This window comes from Emys orbicularis, chromosome 1 (genome assembly GCF_028017835.1).
Source record: "Emys orbicularis isolate rEmyOrb1 chromosome 1, rEmyOrb1.hap1, whole genome shotgun sequence".
Lineage (NCBI taxonomy): Eukaryota > Metazoa > Chordata > Testudines > Emydidae > Emys > Emys orbicularis.
Genome location: NC_088683.1, coordinates 359054175 through 359070510, shown reverse-complemented (window position 1 = coordinate 359070510; position 16336 = coordinate 359054175).

Here is a 16336-nt window from a genome sequence, read left to right as displayed (position 1 = left end):
TGAAGAAGGGGGGGAATAGAGGCAGGGTGCCACAGAGCGACCGTTGGCCACAAGGGGGCACTCAGGTGGCACCTGCCATATTACAGGACTCTTAAAGTCCAGTGACTGGGATGCACTTAGGGTCTGCTCAGTGGAAAGTCACCCATTGACTGCGGTGGGTTTTGGATCAGCCCCTTACTGAGGACAGCTGGCTTATTGAACAGATTTAGCCTCAAGTTTTAAGACAGAGGGGTGCAGTGGCTAGAGAACTGGGCTGTAATGTGTAGAGCTGGATGAGAAACGGGTTTCTTGTCCCATGACAATTGAAAAAAAATTCCCGTCCTGAATCAGGGCAAAAAGTTGAAATTGCGAAAAATGTTGTGATCTGAAAAAGATTAAACGGTTTGGTTTGGCCATTTTAATTTTTTTTTTTCTATAGTTCACGTTTCGAAATGAAAAGTCACTCTGCAGCGGAAAACCAGAACTTGTTGTTTTGAAGAGGTCAGAACAAAAGTCTCCGACAATTTCCAAATGTTCTTCCAAATTTTTTTCAAGTCAAAAAATTGTTCGAAACAGACCCTTTTCTGCAAAGCATTTCCATTTCAGCTAATCAGCATTTTCTGATGAATACCCATTACATTGCAAAATTCCCAACCCGTTCCCATGATTTGTGTTATAGTAAAACCTAGCAGGTCCAACCATGTTCAGGGCCCCATGTACCAAGCCTGTACAGAGTAGACACACAGTAAGAGTCCCTGTCTAGATAGCCAAGGCAGACAGAGGGTGGAAGGAAGGAAGTTTTATTATTCTTATTTTACAGCGGGGGCACTGAGGATCTGAGAGCTTAAGTGATTTGCCCAAGGTCACACAGAGGATCTGTGGCAAAGCTAGGAACTAAACCCAGGTCACCTAAATCCCAGTCCAGTGCTGTAACCACCAAATCATCCTACCTTTCCTAGGCCTGGCCTCTGTTTCTCATTCCAGCTCATGCTCACTTGCTGGGTACCCTTGATCAAGTCATGTCAGTGCTCTGTGCCTCAGTTTCCCCAGCTGCACAATGGAACTAATGAGCCTGACCTCCTTTGTAAAGTGTTTTGAGATCTACTGACAAAATGCACTATAAACCCTCTCAATTGTCAGTCCCGTAACCAAAGGCTCATTGCCTTCCCGTCACTTACATTCTCCTTCAGGAGCTAAATGGTGGCAAGAGATCCTGTCTACACTGTTAAACTGGAGTAACATGCCTCCACATAAGAGCATAAGAATGCCCATGCTGGGTCATACCAATGGTCCATCTAGCTCAGTATCCCATCTCTGACAGTGGCCAGTGCCAGATGCATTAGAGGGAATGAATAGAACAGGGCAATTTTCAGCAAAAGAGGTTGAATCTACCCTTCCATTATAAACAGGCCTGAATTAAAGCAATCCACGTGGGTCTGCCATGGCCCCATGCCTGCCCCTCCACCATGGCCCCCACCCCAAGCCATGGCCTCGCCCCTTCTTGAGACGGTGGCAGAAGACTTCAGCAATAAGATGAATGGGGCAGGTCACACCTCCTGGAGCTACTGTTTCAGGCTACCTGCATACTCAGGCAGGGGCCAGTTACACTTGGCTCACAGTTTCAACCTTTTCTCTGCATCCGCAAGGACATTTTAAAAGGCAGAGATTCTGACTCCAGGAGCTGGGGCCCTGGCTTGGGCCTGTAGCCTCTGGCTCAGATTACAAACCTGATTTTGACATGCACACGATGTCACCAAAACTAGAGCAGTCTGTCTGACATTGAACAGATTGATCTGACGCCAGCGTTTTCTGGAAAGTCTGAGGCGAGCAGGACAAGCTATTTCAGAGCCTGGAATGTTCCAAAACCAAGGGTGTGATCTCACAAGCTGGAGAGTTTCCTGACTCTTTTGGGTTCATAAATAGATGGGATAGACAGACAGACTCAAATCCCGGGGAGATGCCGTGAACTCCCTGGGAGCAGCATCTCTGGTGCCTTCCCCTCCTCCGCAAGCTGCTGTTGCAAACGTGAGCATCAGGAGGTGCAGGATGGAAGGGGGTGGGTGGGCTAGATCAGTGTCTCTCTGCCTCAGCTGACTCTGGGTCACCCCAGTACAAGCCGAGTGATTAGCACACAATGCCCATGGCCTTCTCTGCTGCTGTTTGCCAGGGGCTGAATGGTGACTTGTCATTTTTTCCCAGGCCCCAGGGTGCTGCTATAATCAGAGCACTTGGACGCCCTCCCCTAGGCATTTATAAGCACTGTTTAGGCCAGGAGAGAGGAGAGCACAGGGGACAACTTCAGCAGTGGTGTGACCCTTCCCCCCCCCTCCCCCCCCGACTTCACTAGTCAATGGAGTGACCCCAGGGATGAATTTGGGTCCATTTGTTTCTAGCGCTGGACCACGTGGAGTGTGTCTCTGTGTGATCCCAATTTAGTTAAGACACCCTGGTCTGGGATTGCTGGTGCTCCCAGGAGATGCTGGTCATAAATGGGCCATATTCTGCTCTCCGTTGTACTGGCGTAAGTTCCGAGTAACTCCCCTGAACTTCAGTGGATTTGCATAGGGGCAGAATTGGACCCAGTGGAACGATCTCCCTGCCTCAAAAGTCTTGAGCAATTTTCCTGCAGCATGCAAAACAAACCAATCCTACTGGTCTTCCTCCAGATTTTTGAGTCTGATCACCCGAGCTGCTTTCACAAAGGCAGGCGTCCTCCCCTGGACAATGCTAGCCAAAGACCCAGAGGCTGTAATAGCGTTACAACTCTGGGCAGTCCTTTAGCTTTGGAGCCTTCCATGCACACACACTTAGCTCGTGCCCTTAACAACCCAGGAACTTTAGAGACTGTAGCAGTTTGAGTAGTTTAAAGTGATGGGGGACCCATCTCTTTTGAAGGGGTACTTACTGATGGTTCCTGTCAGTGCCAGAAGAAGGAGAAACCCTAGGCCCAGGGCATTCATGATGGAGCTTGGCTTTCGGGATGTTGATTTTCTGTTGATTCTAACCAGCTAGCCTGTATTTATCGGTTCAGTGCCTGGCAGCAGAGGGGTGGAGTTTGGCATGGGAACACTAGCAAAGGGCTAAGAGCAGCTATGTCATGATCCGGGCCTTGATTTGGGAGGTAGGTTAGACATCAAACTTAACATTTGCTAAGCTCCTTCGGTTTAAATATTGGCTGGAAATCCTTTGGAAATCCAAAGCTATGAGACCTACTCTGCTAGGAGGGAAATCAGCAAGAGAAGGGAGAGACCTTGAGCCGCCGTTCATTTGCACCAGTTTTACAGCCGTGGCTTCAGCGGAATTACTCCTGCTTGACCCTGGGGTAAGCACAGGGAGAATCGAGCCCCTGCTATATTAGATCAACCCGTGTTAGACTGCAGACTCGTTTGACTCATTACGTCTGTTAAGGGCACTGCACATAGGGTTACCATATTTTAAAAAAACAAAAAGAGGACACTCCATGGGGCCTCGGCCCCGCCCCAACTCTGCCCCCAGCCATGCCCCAACTCCGCCCCTTCCCCGCCCCGGCCCCACCCAACTCCGCCCCTTCCCCAAAGTTCCCGCCCCAACTCCGCCCCCTCCCCTGAACGCTCCGCCCCCCCTGCTCTTCCCCCTTCCCTGCTTCCCATGAATCAAATGTTCACGGGAAGCCTGAAACGGGCAGGCAGCAGGTAAGCTGGGGCTGGGGCTGGGGTGGTGGCGGGCGAGGAGGCGCGGCCCAGTCCGGCCCCCCCGGCCGACCGGCTCTGGCCCCAGTGTCTCCGGCCCGGCTCGGGCCCTGGGGCGCCGGCCCCGGTTCCGGCCGAGCAGCTCCAGCCCGCCCCAGCCCCGGCCCTGGCGACTCCAGCTCGGCTCGGGCCCCGGGGCTCGAGCCCCGGCCGAGCGGCGCCGGCCGGTGGCCGAGCACCCCCAACCCCGGTCCCAGCGGCTCCGGCCCGGCTCGGGCCCCGGTTCCGGCCGAGCGACTCCGGCCCGGCTCCGGCCCAGCCCTGGCCCTGGGCGAGCGGTGCCGGCCAAGCACCCCCACCCCCGGTCCTAGCGGCTCCGGCCCAGCTCGGGCCCCGGTTCCGGCCGAGCGGCTCCGGCCCGGCCCTGGCCGAGCGGCGCCGGCCCCAGCGGCTCCGGCTCCGGCCCCAGTGGCTCCAGCCCGGATTCAAGCCCCACAACCCCTCCCTATTTTCCTGGACATGCCCGGCTTTTTGGAATTTCCTCCCGGACGGGGATTTGAGGACCAAAAAGCTGGACATGTCCGGGAAAATCCGGACGTATGGTAACCCTATTGCACACCCATGGGTGACATACACATATGTATATGACGCCTTCAGTCTGTCCTCAGAACCCAATCCCGCCAGTCTCCTCCCCATTTTCAGTGCTGTTCACTAAACTCCCTCCGATTTGTCAGCATTCGACCGGGCCGGTGGGGCCAGCATGTGATCTCAATGACACAGTGTGATGGGTGTGGAGGTGCTGCGTAAGAATCCAAGAACACTGATGTAATAGTGTTCTGAACACTGTATGGGACTGGGCAGTGAGGGGAAGTTATTGCACATTGGGTTATAAGTCTTTCCTGTATGAATGCATTGACCTAGCTTGAGCGGGGGCTGTGGGGAGAGCAAACAGGAAAACCACACAATAGTTGTAGATAAGCAACCACCCAGCAAACATCGGGGGGCAATTACGGGACAATGGCCTACTTCCAGGCTAATATGACTCTGCTGTCCTGCTAATGCTGGGAACTAAGATCAATGGGCTCTAAACAGCTACAAAGCTCCACTCAGGAGAGGAAAGGGTGATTTGCCAGGAGCTGTCCAGGGGGACAAGCTCTGCAGAAGGAGTCTGAAGGAGTTGTCCCTTTCCTGGTCCAGAGAATGGCAAGCCGTAGGGAGAGGCAGGCAGGCATATAGACTGGTTTATTGGTTTAAGATCTATTTTCTCTTAAGTGCTTTGGTTCGAAATACTTTGCATTAAGGACTCGGCTGTCTGGCTACTGATTTTTGCTCTGTCATTGCTCCTAGAGGGGGCAGAACTGTAGGCACTGAAGCTAATTCAGGGCTGCTGAGGTCATCCCAGTGGATCCCAGGGGCAGTGTCGGCTCTAGACCAAATGGTGCCCCAGGCGACGAGTGCCTTCGGTGCCCCCTCCATTTCTTAAACTTGTGGATACCTTATTTTTTATTGCATTTGCAGCCTATTTCATGACTTTGATGCATGATTTGCATGCATGATTTATCCCTATCATATACATTTGCATGCTAGGATCTGTAAATCTGCATTTATTCATGCCATATATAAGCAAATCAAATAAAATAATTTCCTCTAAGCTTATAGAAACTTTTAAATGTGAAGAATAACTGAAATGTACTAACATCAAGAAATTGAACTGTGCACCAACATTGGGTGGGCCAGTATTAGTGTTACGGTAGGTGACAACCTTAGAATGTTAACCCCAGTCCTTTAGTTCAAAAGGTCCCTTTTCTCGCCTTTTTGCCCTCGCGAACTGAAGCACAGCGTCAGCGAGATCCAAAGACTGGCCAATGGCATTTCCAAGCGATAAAATAGCCAGCGATGGTAGTCTCTCGTTGGCCATCGTCGATCGAAGATATGTTTTAATGAGCCTGAGCTGCGAAAAGCTGCATTCCCCACTCGCGACTGTTACCAGCAGCGTGAGCAGAATCTTCCAAGCTATCCGCACATGGCTGACGACATTCTAGGAGCTTCGAGGAAAATGTAGTTCTCAGAAAGTCTGGAAGGTTCCATGAGTTTCTACAAAGGTCCAGAACATTCTAGGAGGTTAGTGAAAAATGAATCCACGTGCGGAATACCTGAAACAGGTTACTTCAAACATTCTCTTTTCCCTTTTGTCGCTGACAACAAAAACAGCACCCCGAGTCTGGCACCTCAGACAGTCACCTGGGTCAACTGCCCTTAAATCCGGCCCTGCCCAGGGGACTGCAGCCAAGGACCTGGTCTAAGATTGGAGAACTGCAAGAGAGGTGATGGCTTGAGACCCCAGGGGGTGCATTCAAAGAGACCAGGAGGCAGAGGGGGCAGTTATCTCACTAATAGACACAATGCAACCCTCTACTCTCCTGCTCTGCTGGGCCACTCTACTTTAGCCAAAATCACAACCTATCACTAAATGTTTTAAGGAGTTTCCTGGTCCTGCTTCCAGGCTAGAGGGCTCCGTAGGGAAATGTGCGATCTGGGGTCTTCAGCAGTCTGTCTGCAAGCTAGCTAGCCTGGAGCAAGGTAGGGTGAGTGCCCAGTGTTCCCTCTAATTTTTCCCACCCATGTGCAGAATTAATGGTGATATGTGACATCATTGGGCTGGGCTGGGCCGTTCCAGCCACACCTGGGGCCGGGCCACTCTCCTGCGGCTGGGTTCGTGCCGGGCCATTCCAGCCGCACCTGGATCTGCGTCGCCCCGGCCGCGGCAGGGCCAGGCTGCAGCAGAGTTGGGGCTGGTGGAGGGGCGCCCCGGCCGCAGCAGGTTGGGGGCTGGGCTAGGCTGGGGAGGGGGGAGGGGCACCCCTCCCCCAGCCGGTCCCTGGCCGCAGCAGGTCCCCGGGCGGGTTCCCTGAGTGCCTGCGTGGCACTAAATAGGCTGTTGCATGGCCACGCATCTTACAGGGAACTTAGGTGAGCGGTGTCTCTCCATTATTTGGGGAGCAGCCTGCTTTGTCTCTCTCTGGTTTTGGTTCTTGTGTGCTAGGGTTCTGGATTCTAAGTAGTGTTATACTCCTAACATCTCAGTATGTATGCTGTGAACATAATACCCTGGGCTACTCCCACAGCGGGTGCCTAGAAAGATCTAGCAGCAATGAAGAACCAAGCAAGCCATTAAGCCCTTGCCATTTTGCCTTTGTCAGTGAAATAGTGTGAGATGATAGGAAGCAGTGTGATAACACTGGTTACTTGCAAAGACACTTGCAAAGAGTATAGTGGCGATCCCTGTCTATGAACCGTGAGTACCAAGGCCGTGCCTACCGCAGGTGTATCAGTCATGTCTAAAGGGATAAATCATGAAAACGCAATTTATCCCTGGCTATGGAAGCCTGGAAAATCAGGGTATTTCTCTCTCCACCAGAGTATCCCATTAATCCAGATTCTGTACCTTGAAGTCGTTCACTCACTGCAACCAGCCATTTACAGTGATGGGGTTGGCGCCACATGCCGGAGGAGTGTGTCATTCCCTAGACAAGGCATAGCACAGGGTGCAGGCTGTGTTGCTGGCAGAGGCGAGATGGGCTTGTGGTGAAGGCATGGGACGGTCAGGAGGATTATGTTCTACTCCTGACTCTGCCACAATCTCCATGCATGGCCTCAGGCAAGTCACGCAAATTGTCTGTGTCTGTTTCCTCCATTCATCTAGTACGTCACAGGGCTGCTGGGAGGGGGCATCATCTGTTAATGGTTGTGAAGTGCTTTGTGATGCTCGGGGGAAGGTGCTGTCCTATGCTGTGTGGTTTAGGATGGCTCCTATGGCACAGTAAACAGTCATTATCTCCCCTATGAAGAGACCCGCCCCCTCGACTCTCAGGCTCACCTCCCAACTCAGCAATCTTAATTTTAGACGCTATTAGCCACCTAGGGCTGTGTCACTCTGTGGCCAGCAGGTCTGTTTTATTACAGCAGATTGCTAAATGTGCTGGTTGATCAAGCACGTGCCCATGTGGTACTGACGCAGCTGCTGCTCCCTGCTCCTGAATCTCAGTACAGTGGCAACAGCACACACTGTGTGGTTTGGTACAGGTCTGTCTCATCTTTCGCTGGGGTTATGTTCCGCAGTCAGCGCCTAAAGCGAAAATCGCTTATAGTCAAAATTACATTGAGTGTAATGGCGGGCGGATTCGCCCGCACTACAGAAACAGTATTTAAATTGTTATTTTTCTCTTTTTTTCTTGTTTTTGTTTTTGCCGACCGCGTAAAGCTGAAATCGCGCATGTTAAATGCGCCTAAGATGCGACAGACCTGTATTTCCTTTTATTTAGTTACCTGCTGGCGCGAAGAGGCCGTAGAGCCGGTGAAACAGACCACCAGGGCATATCCCTGGTGTAAGAAGTGCCCTAGATGGTGTAGCACCGCTGAACCAGCTCTATGCTCACTACTCACTCGCTGCCCCCAGCAGAGGGGTACATCAGGGCCAGGGGAGGGTGTGTTCCTGGGGTGCCATTGTGCTCTGGCTATTCTTGCAGGCTGTTGAAGCCGAACATAAATTAGATCAGCCCCGAGGCTGCTGTAAGTTACGCCAGGGGTGGATCTCGAATGCAGGGAGAAGCAAAGGGGGCTTTGAGCCACCTTGGCCTCACCCCCCTGTCCCTGAGATCAGCTGGAAAGGAGAATCTAGCCCACGGCGTATGTGTCAGTCCTTCCTGCAAATCCCCATGGTGCGCTAGTTTGTTCTGTTTGAATGCAGCCCAGCCCAGGGCATTAGGCAGAGCTCTTTGTCACTGTGTGCCTAGAGTTTGTCCAGCCAGATATGGAAATGGTGAGCACATCAGCACCCCTCCAGTCTTGTGACTGCCACCGTGCCCAGTCATGAGAGCATCTGTTGTGAATTTAACCCTTCAGCTGCTGCCCTGGACAAGTGAACACTGCTGTACAATGTCTATGGATGCAGAAGGGCCAAAGACAATCTTGGCTTTAAATGTGACCTCTTAAGCAGGGGAGAAAATGGGTCTGGGCCCTTCTTTATGATGGATAAAGAGAGCCTGGGAGGAGTCTATCTTCTTTATAAAGTTTTCTTTCTGCTTGTTTTTTCACATTAAAAATTGTTTACCCCTTTTTCCCTGGAAGACTTTCTGGATGACTGGATAACTCACTCAGATAGTATTATGACCTCAGAGACATCCAGCAAGTGAAAGCTGATTAGTGAGACGGGAAGTGAAGTTTTGTTCAGACTGATTTAAACTCTGTTAATTTATTTGTATTGAGCCTTTGAACTAATGACATCTCTGCATTTTTTCAAAAGCTCAATTGCAGGTATTAAGAAACACTTCCCGTTTTTTATCTATTTAACTCAAATGCTTGAGAAACATGTGGGAGAAGAGATGTCACTGTTAAAGATTCTATACCCTATCTTTCCAATTAGGGGCCAAGAAAGCTCATAAGCCACATCAGCAAGATTACTAACCCCATGTATTCAAAAATTCCAAGATCAACATAATAATCACAAGATCTTAAAAATAATAGAAGATCTTTTTATTTGCCTCTGGATCTGGAGCCTTTAGGGGGGTCACATTTTTCAAGCTTTTTCCCTGCAGCCACATGGGCTAGAAAATTACCTTTTTTAATGAAAGATATTTTCACCTAAAAATCTAACTCCAGGAGTTGTGATTTTAAGAAAAACACCAAATATCCCTAGAGCTGGCAACAGTGTGTGAGATCTCCTGGAAAACCAGTTTGATATTCTTTATATTTTTGAAGTAAAAGAACCAATGAACAGGGAAAAATTAGGCCTTTTCTGTGAATCATAAAAAAGCCAAAAAATAAAGGAGGCACAAGCCCGCCGTTACATATTCCTTTGCAGGTTACCTTTAACTGTGAAATGAGGCCCAACCGGCCAGGGGGCTGTATTGGGAAATCTTCACTCCTTTCTGTGTGTGATGAAACATATCCAGTAGGAATCTGTAAAGGCATTGCTAATACTGAATTTTAATAGATGGACCAAATGTATGCAAACTTTCCTATTAAAGGGAATTGACAAGTCTCTACAGTTCATGGCGATGGCTCACAAAGCTCCTAAAGTCTGTTAGAATGGCCATGCTGGGTCAGACCAATGGTCCGTCTAGCCCAGTATCCTGTCTTCCGACCGTGGTCAGATGCTTCAGAGGGAATGAACAGTTATATTAATTTAGATGGAATATATGGGCCAAAGGTGTTAATGTAACCTGGGCACTGTCCAACATTAAACAGTGTTAAATAAGGTTCAGGATTGGGTATACAGAGATCTCAGACTGCTTAGTACCATGGCAAACACACCATTAAACATCCTTTTAATCTGATATTAAAGATACAGCAAAAAGGACAAACAGTTCCCTTTCCCTTTAGCTGGAGAGTTTTTAGAAGGCACCCCCCCTTGTTTGACTGTCTCTTAGATGGTACCAAAGCTGATACTTTTGGGGAAAAGAGAAGAAGTTAGTGGCGATGAGCTGGAGCTGTTCTTGGTGTTGCTGTTAAAGTTGGATCCTGTTTCATCTCAGGTGGTGTTTGGGATTCAGCTAAACTGCAGCTTGTCGGGGGTGGTGATGTCATCTGGATCCCCCTCTCTGGCCCAGTCTGGTCAGAACATCTCTCGGGATTAGGACAAAGAAGGTCCGGGGTCCCAGGATAGGGCGGGATGGGGGCTATCATGGTGAAGCTCGTTCCAGTAGCCTCCATCTGTTCTTCCCTCTTTTCCCCAAAGTCTTCCTTTAAGGACCCCAAAAGGATGGGATGGGTGGAACAGCCCAGCTTCTCATTATTTTATCCATCAATTATACCTACTATGTGACACCAATTTTCATTCTTTAATTTCTGGTTCTACATCATCTTTTTTTGCCAAGCAGGAGTTGAACACAGGCCTTGAGTTATATCAGGGGGCCTTTTTGTTTGGACTAATTCAGTTTTTTGGTCTAATTTTTGTATCTTTTCCCAGCAACATTTGTTAGTGTAGGTTAATATGACAACTTGTGAACTTTCCCGTACGTTTTATGGTTGAGCTCACAACCAGTGTCAATTTGTCGGCCCACTTATCACAACATGGCTAGATCCTCAAACGTATTTAGGTGCCTAATTCCCATTAAAGACTCAAAGAATATTTCCAACATACCTCTGAACAGCATACTAACCCACAGAATCCTCCCTACCAGCACTCCAAAAAAAAGGATTCTGCGTGGACTCCTCCGGATGGTCAAAACAACAGACTGGACTTCTACACAGATTGCTTCCGTCAACGTGCAAAGGCTGAAATTGTGGAAAAGCAACATCACTTGCCCCACAACCTCAGCCATGCTGAACACAACGCCATCTACAGCCTCAGGAACAACTCTGACATCATAATTAAAAAGGCTGACAAAGGAGGTGCTGTCGTCATCATGAATAAGTTGGATTACGACCAAGAGGCTGCTAGGCAGCTCTCTAACACCACATTCTACAAGCCATTATCCTCTGATCCCACTGAGGATTACCTAAAGAAACTACACCATCTGCTAAAAAAACTCCCTGACAGAGCACAGGAACAAATCTGTACAGACACATGCCTAGAACCCCGACCAGGGGTATTCTATTTGCTACCCAAGATCCATAAACCTGGAAATCCTGGACGCCCCATCATCTCAGGCATTGGCACCCTAACATCAGGCTTGTCTGGTTATGTGGACTCTCTCCTCAGGCCCTACGCTACCAGCACTCCCAGCTATCTTCGAGACACCACTGATTTCCTGAGGAAACTACAATCCATCAGTGATCTTCCAGAAAACACCATCCTGGCCACTATGGATGTAGAAGCCCTCTACACCAATATTCCACACAAAGATGGACTACAAGCTATCAGGAACAGTATCCCCGATAATGTCACAGCTAACCTGGTGGCTGAACTTTGTGACTTTGTCCTCACCCACAACTATTTCACATTTGGGGACAATATATACCTTCAAGTCAGCGGCACTGCTATGGGTACCCGCATGGCCCCACAATATGCCAACATTTTTATGGCTGACTTAGAACAACGCTTCCTTAGCTCTCGTCCCCTAACGCCCCTACTCTACTTGCACTACATTGATGACATCTTCATCATCTGGACCCATGGAAAGGAAGCCCTTGAGGAATTCTACCATGATTTCAATAATTTCCATCCCACCATTAACCTCAGCCTAGATCAATCCACACAAGCGGTCCATTTCCTGGACACTACTGTGCTAATAAGCGACAGTCACATAAATACCACCCTATACCGGAAACCTACTGACCGCTATACTTACCTACATGCCTCTAGCTTCCATCCAGGACACACCACAAGATCCATTGTCTACAGTCAAGCTCTAAGATACAACCGCATTTGTTCCAATCCCTCAGACAGAGACAAGCACCTACAAGATCTCTATCAAGCATTCTTAAAACTACAATACCCACCTGCTGAAGTGAAAAAACAGATTGACAGAGCCAGACGAGTACCCAGAAGTCACCTCCTACAAGACAGGCCCAACAAAGAAAATAACAGAATACCACTAGCTGTCACCTTCAGCCCCCAACTAAAACCTCTCCAGCGCATCATCAAAGATCTACAACCTATCCTGAAAGATGATCCTTTACTCTCACAGATCTTGGGAGACAGACCTGTCCTCGCTTACAGACAACCCCCCAACCTGAAGCAAATACTCACCAGCAACCACACATCACTGAACAAAAACACTAACCCAGGAACCTATCCTTGCAACAAAGCCCGATGCCAACTCTGTCCACATATCTATTCAAGTGACATCATCATAGGACCTAATCACATCAGCCATAACATCAGGGGCTCGTTCACCTGCACATCTACCAATGTGATATATGCCATCATGTGCCAGCAATGCCCCTCTGCCATGTACATTGGCCAAACCGGACAGTCTCTACACAAAAGAATTAATGGACACAAATCTGACATCAGGAATCATAATACTCAAAAACCAGTGGGAGAACACTTTAACCTGTCTGGCCATTCAATGACAGACCTGCGGGTGGCTATTTTACAACAGAAAAGCTTCAAAAACAGACTCCAACGAGAAACTGCTGAACTCGAATTGATATGCAAATTAGACACAATCAATTTAGGTTTGAAAAAAGACTGGGAATGGCTGAGCCATTACAAACATTGAATCTATCTCCCCATGTAAGTATTCTCACACTTCTTATCAACCTGTCTGTACTGGGCTATCTTGATTATCACTTCAAAAGTTTTTTTTCTCTTACTTAATTGGCCTCTCACAGTTGGTAAGGCAACTCCCACCTGTTCATGCTCTCTGTATGTGTGTATATATATCTCCTCAATATATGTTTCACTCTATATGCATCCGAAGAAGTGGGCTGTAGCCCACAAAAGCTTATGCTCTAATAAATTTGTTAGTCTCTAAGGTGCCACAAGTACTCCTGTTCTTTTTATTAAAATCAATGGCAGTAGTTAGGTGCCTAAATACCTTTGAGGAGCCAGGTCACTAGAGTCTAGAGCTATGTGGCGATCCCCACACCTGCATCCTGCCCCACTATCAATGTTCCCAAACAGTGCAGCTGTGAGTGAGCTCTGAAGTCAGATTCCCCTTGCAGTTGTGGTGGTGGTTTGCTCATTGTCCACTAGATGGGCGCATTGGTCTTCTTGAGAGTTAACGCAGAGCCCCGGGTGCACTGAAACCCAGTGAAGCATAGAGCACGGCCTCTCTAGGGCCAAACCCTGAGGAACGTGTTGCACCTGCAACTTCCACGCTAAGTGATGGGCCAGATCCTGACATGTGCGGAGCGCCCCCCCAGCTCCCACTGCAATAGGAGGTTGGGGGTGCTCTGCACTTCGCAGGAGATTTGGCCCCGTAGCCCGCTTCATGTATGATCAGGGCTTAAATTCAGTCAGAGCTGCCCAGAGCAGACCTCTGGTAAATATTTTCAACCCCCCCTGGAGATTTGATAGCATATTGGGGGGGGGGCGCCTGGGAGGCTCCGGGAAATACTCTGTGAAAATTTAAGCCCTGTGTATGATGCAACTGCAGCTGGGCCAGAGCAAGCAGACTGCTGCAGAGATCATTCCATGGGCACCGGTCATGGGGAAGGGAAGGCTCTGTGCTTGGAGCTGCAGATCTGGCCCCTCCTCCCCTGGGTGTGGATCTGCTCAGTCAGCTGGCATTCGCTCAGCCCCTGGCAGGGAAGCAAGAGGACTGGAGTCATAATAATCTATAGCTTTTATACAGCACTTTTCATCAGCAGATCGGATAGCACTTTATTCCTATTTTACAGCTGGGGAAACTGAGGCACGGAGAGGTGAAATGGCTTGCCTAAGGTCACCCAGCAGCAGAACTGGGAATGGAACCTAGGGCTCCTGAGTTCCAGTCCAATGCTCTGTCCACTAGGCCATACTGCTTCCCTGGTCACCCTTCAGCATCAGACTATTAAAGAGTGGTCTGGGGGAAGCTCTGGCTAGGCTGTCTCTGTCGGATGGTTTGTGGCCATAATGAGGACCTTGAAGGTGTTAAACTAGATGGAGGAAGGAGGAGATGGGGAGGATCCTCACAGCTCCATAAAGGACATGGAAGGCCCCAATGGGAAAAGTATGATGTCATCCAGAATGCTTTATCTTGCTGCTATGGTATGTCTACTTGCAACATCTTATTCAGCCACTAAATGTCTCTGCAGGCTGTATACAGAGTTCCAGATAGGGGATTTGTCCCTCAGCTGAAATCAACATAGCTCCAACGAGAAGCTAAAGAGCTGGCCCTGAGTATGGCCAGGGCCGGCTCAGGCTTTTTTGATGCCCCAAGCAGCAAAGGGGGGGGAAAGCCGTGATTGGTGGCACAGCAGTGGCAGCTCAACCACGCCGCTTCATTCCTCGGCAGCAATTCAGCGGCAGGTCCTTCCCTCTGAGAGGGACTGAGGGCCCTGCCGCCGAAGTGCTGCCGAAGACCCAAACGTGCCCCCCCTTCCCATTCACCGCCCCAAGCACCTGCTTCATTTGCTGGTGCCTGGAGCCAGCCCTGAGTATGGCCATGGTAAACAAAGCAGACAAAGCTAGAACTCAAGCTGTGTGGAAGCCTATTTATTCATGTCTGTAATTTGTGTTGTTTCCCTTAATAAACACCTGCTGTTTAAGAAGACCAGTGACTCTCTATATCTTGGCAGTTACAGTGGCAGCATCCTACATACCTGATAGGAAAAATATTCAGTGATAAATTATGGACAGAGAAATAACCAGTTCTTCCCACTTCCTGCCTTCAGTTCACTAGCTTATCCAGGTGGCAACTAGAGCACTCAGAGAGCAATCATTGGGATTGAATTAATAGATCTACTGCCAACCACAAACTGTAACTTTTCATCCATGGTGCACAATTACAATTAATCACTGGAGGGAATAAAATCTATGTGGTGCCTAAACCAAAAATTGAAAATAGTCTTAGATGGGCTAAGACAAACTGCTTATTACAAGGTTATTAATGCGATTCCTCTTTATCATTAATGAGTTATTAATTATTATTACACCTCTACCCCGATATAACGCAACCCGATATAACACGAATTCGGATATAACGCAGTAAAGCAGTGCTCTGGAGGGGTGGGGCTGCGCACTCCGGTGGATCAAAGCAAGTTCGATATAACGCAGTTTCACCTATAACGCGATAAGATGTTTTGGCTCCCGAGGACAGCGTTATATCGGGGTAGAGGTGTATTATTATCTTAGGAGCTCCAGGAATGGACCAGGACTGCTTTGTGCTAAGTGCTGGGCAAAAACACACCAAAAAGACAGTATATGTCCAGTCCAGCCACCGGGGAGACATTAATAAAACACGTAGAACTCCAGGAGCAGAACAGCAGCAAAGCCCCATGGATTTTGTAGTTCCGTGGCAGTGGAATCCAGCCCTTTCCACAGAATTGGATTCTGTAATCAAAACTTTCATTTAAAAATAAAATCACCTTTCTAGCCTTAAGATAACCACATAAATGGGAACTGAGTGTAGATTGGTTCACTGTGGTTTGCTGGAGTCTGCATGCAGCCTGAAACTCACTCAAAGAGGTGTGATCTACGCCCATTCATCTCACTAGGTTATTCACTCTGGAACCTAATGATGACCATTACACATACTATTTCACAGCTGGTTGTTCTGGCAGAAACATCCAGCGAATGCACTTGTCCTGTGCAGTCAGAAATGACAGAAGGCAGAGCTGGAAAAGACCAGCTAGATCAGCAAGTCCATCCCTCTGCTGGTGCAGGATTGTTCCCTGTAATTCAGGGGTTCTCAAACTTTTCTTGCTGGGTCCCCCTTTGAAAATATTTCAGGTTGTGACAACCCCCCCAAAAGTGGTAGCAAATTACTGTACCTACTCATAGGATAATTAAAAGAAGCAGGTAATCATTATCCCTGCGAAGGCGCTGAAGCCTTTCTAAAAGTGTAAAGCAACAGCTTTCAGGAATAAAAACGTGGGCATTTAAGAAATACATTTTCTGGAAAAAAAAGACAACAGGATACAGTTTGAGGAGCTGGTAGCCTTTTCCAGTGATTGTGGCAATAATCATGACATTGTCCAATTGGTGGTAATAATCATAACATTGTCTACGGATTGTGGCTTTATACACAACTATATACAAACCAGGATCTGGACACTTAATGCGAGGGGTGCTGCTGTTTTGAAGCACACCATTTTTT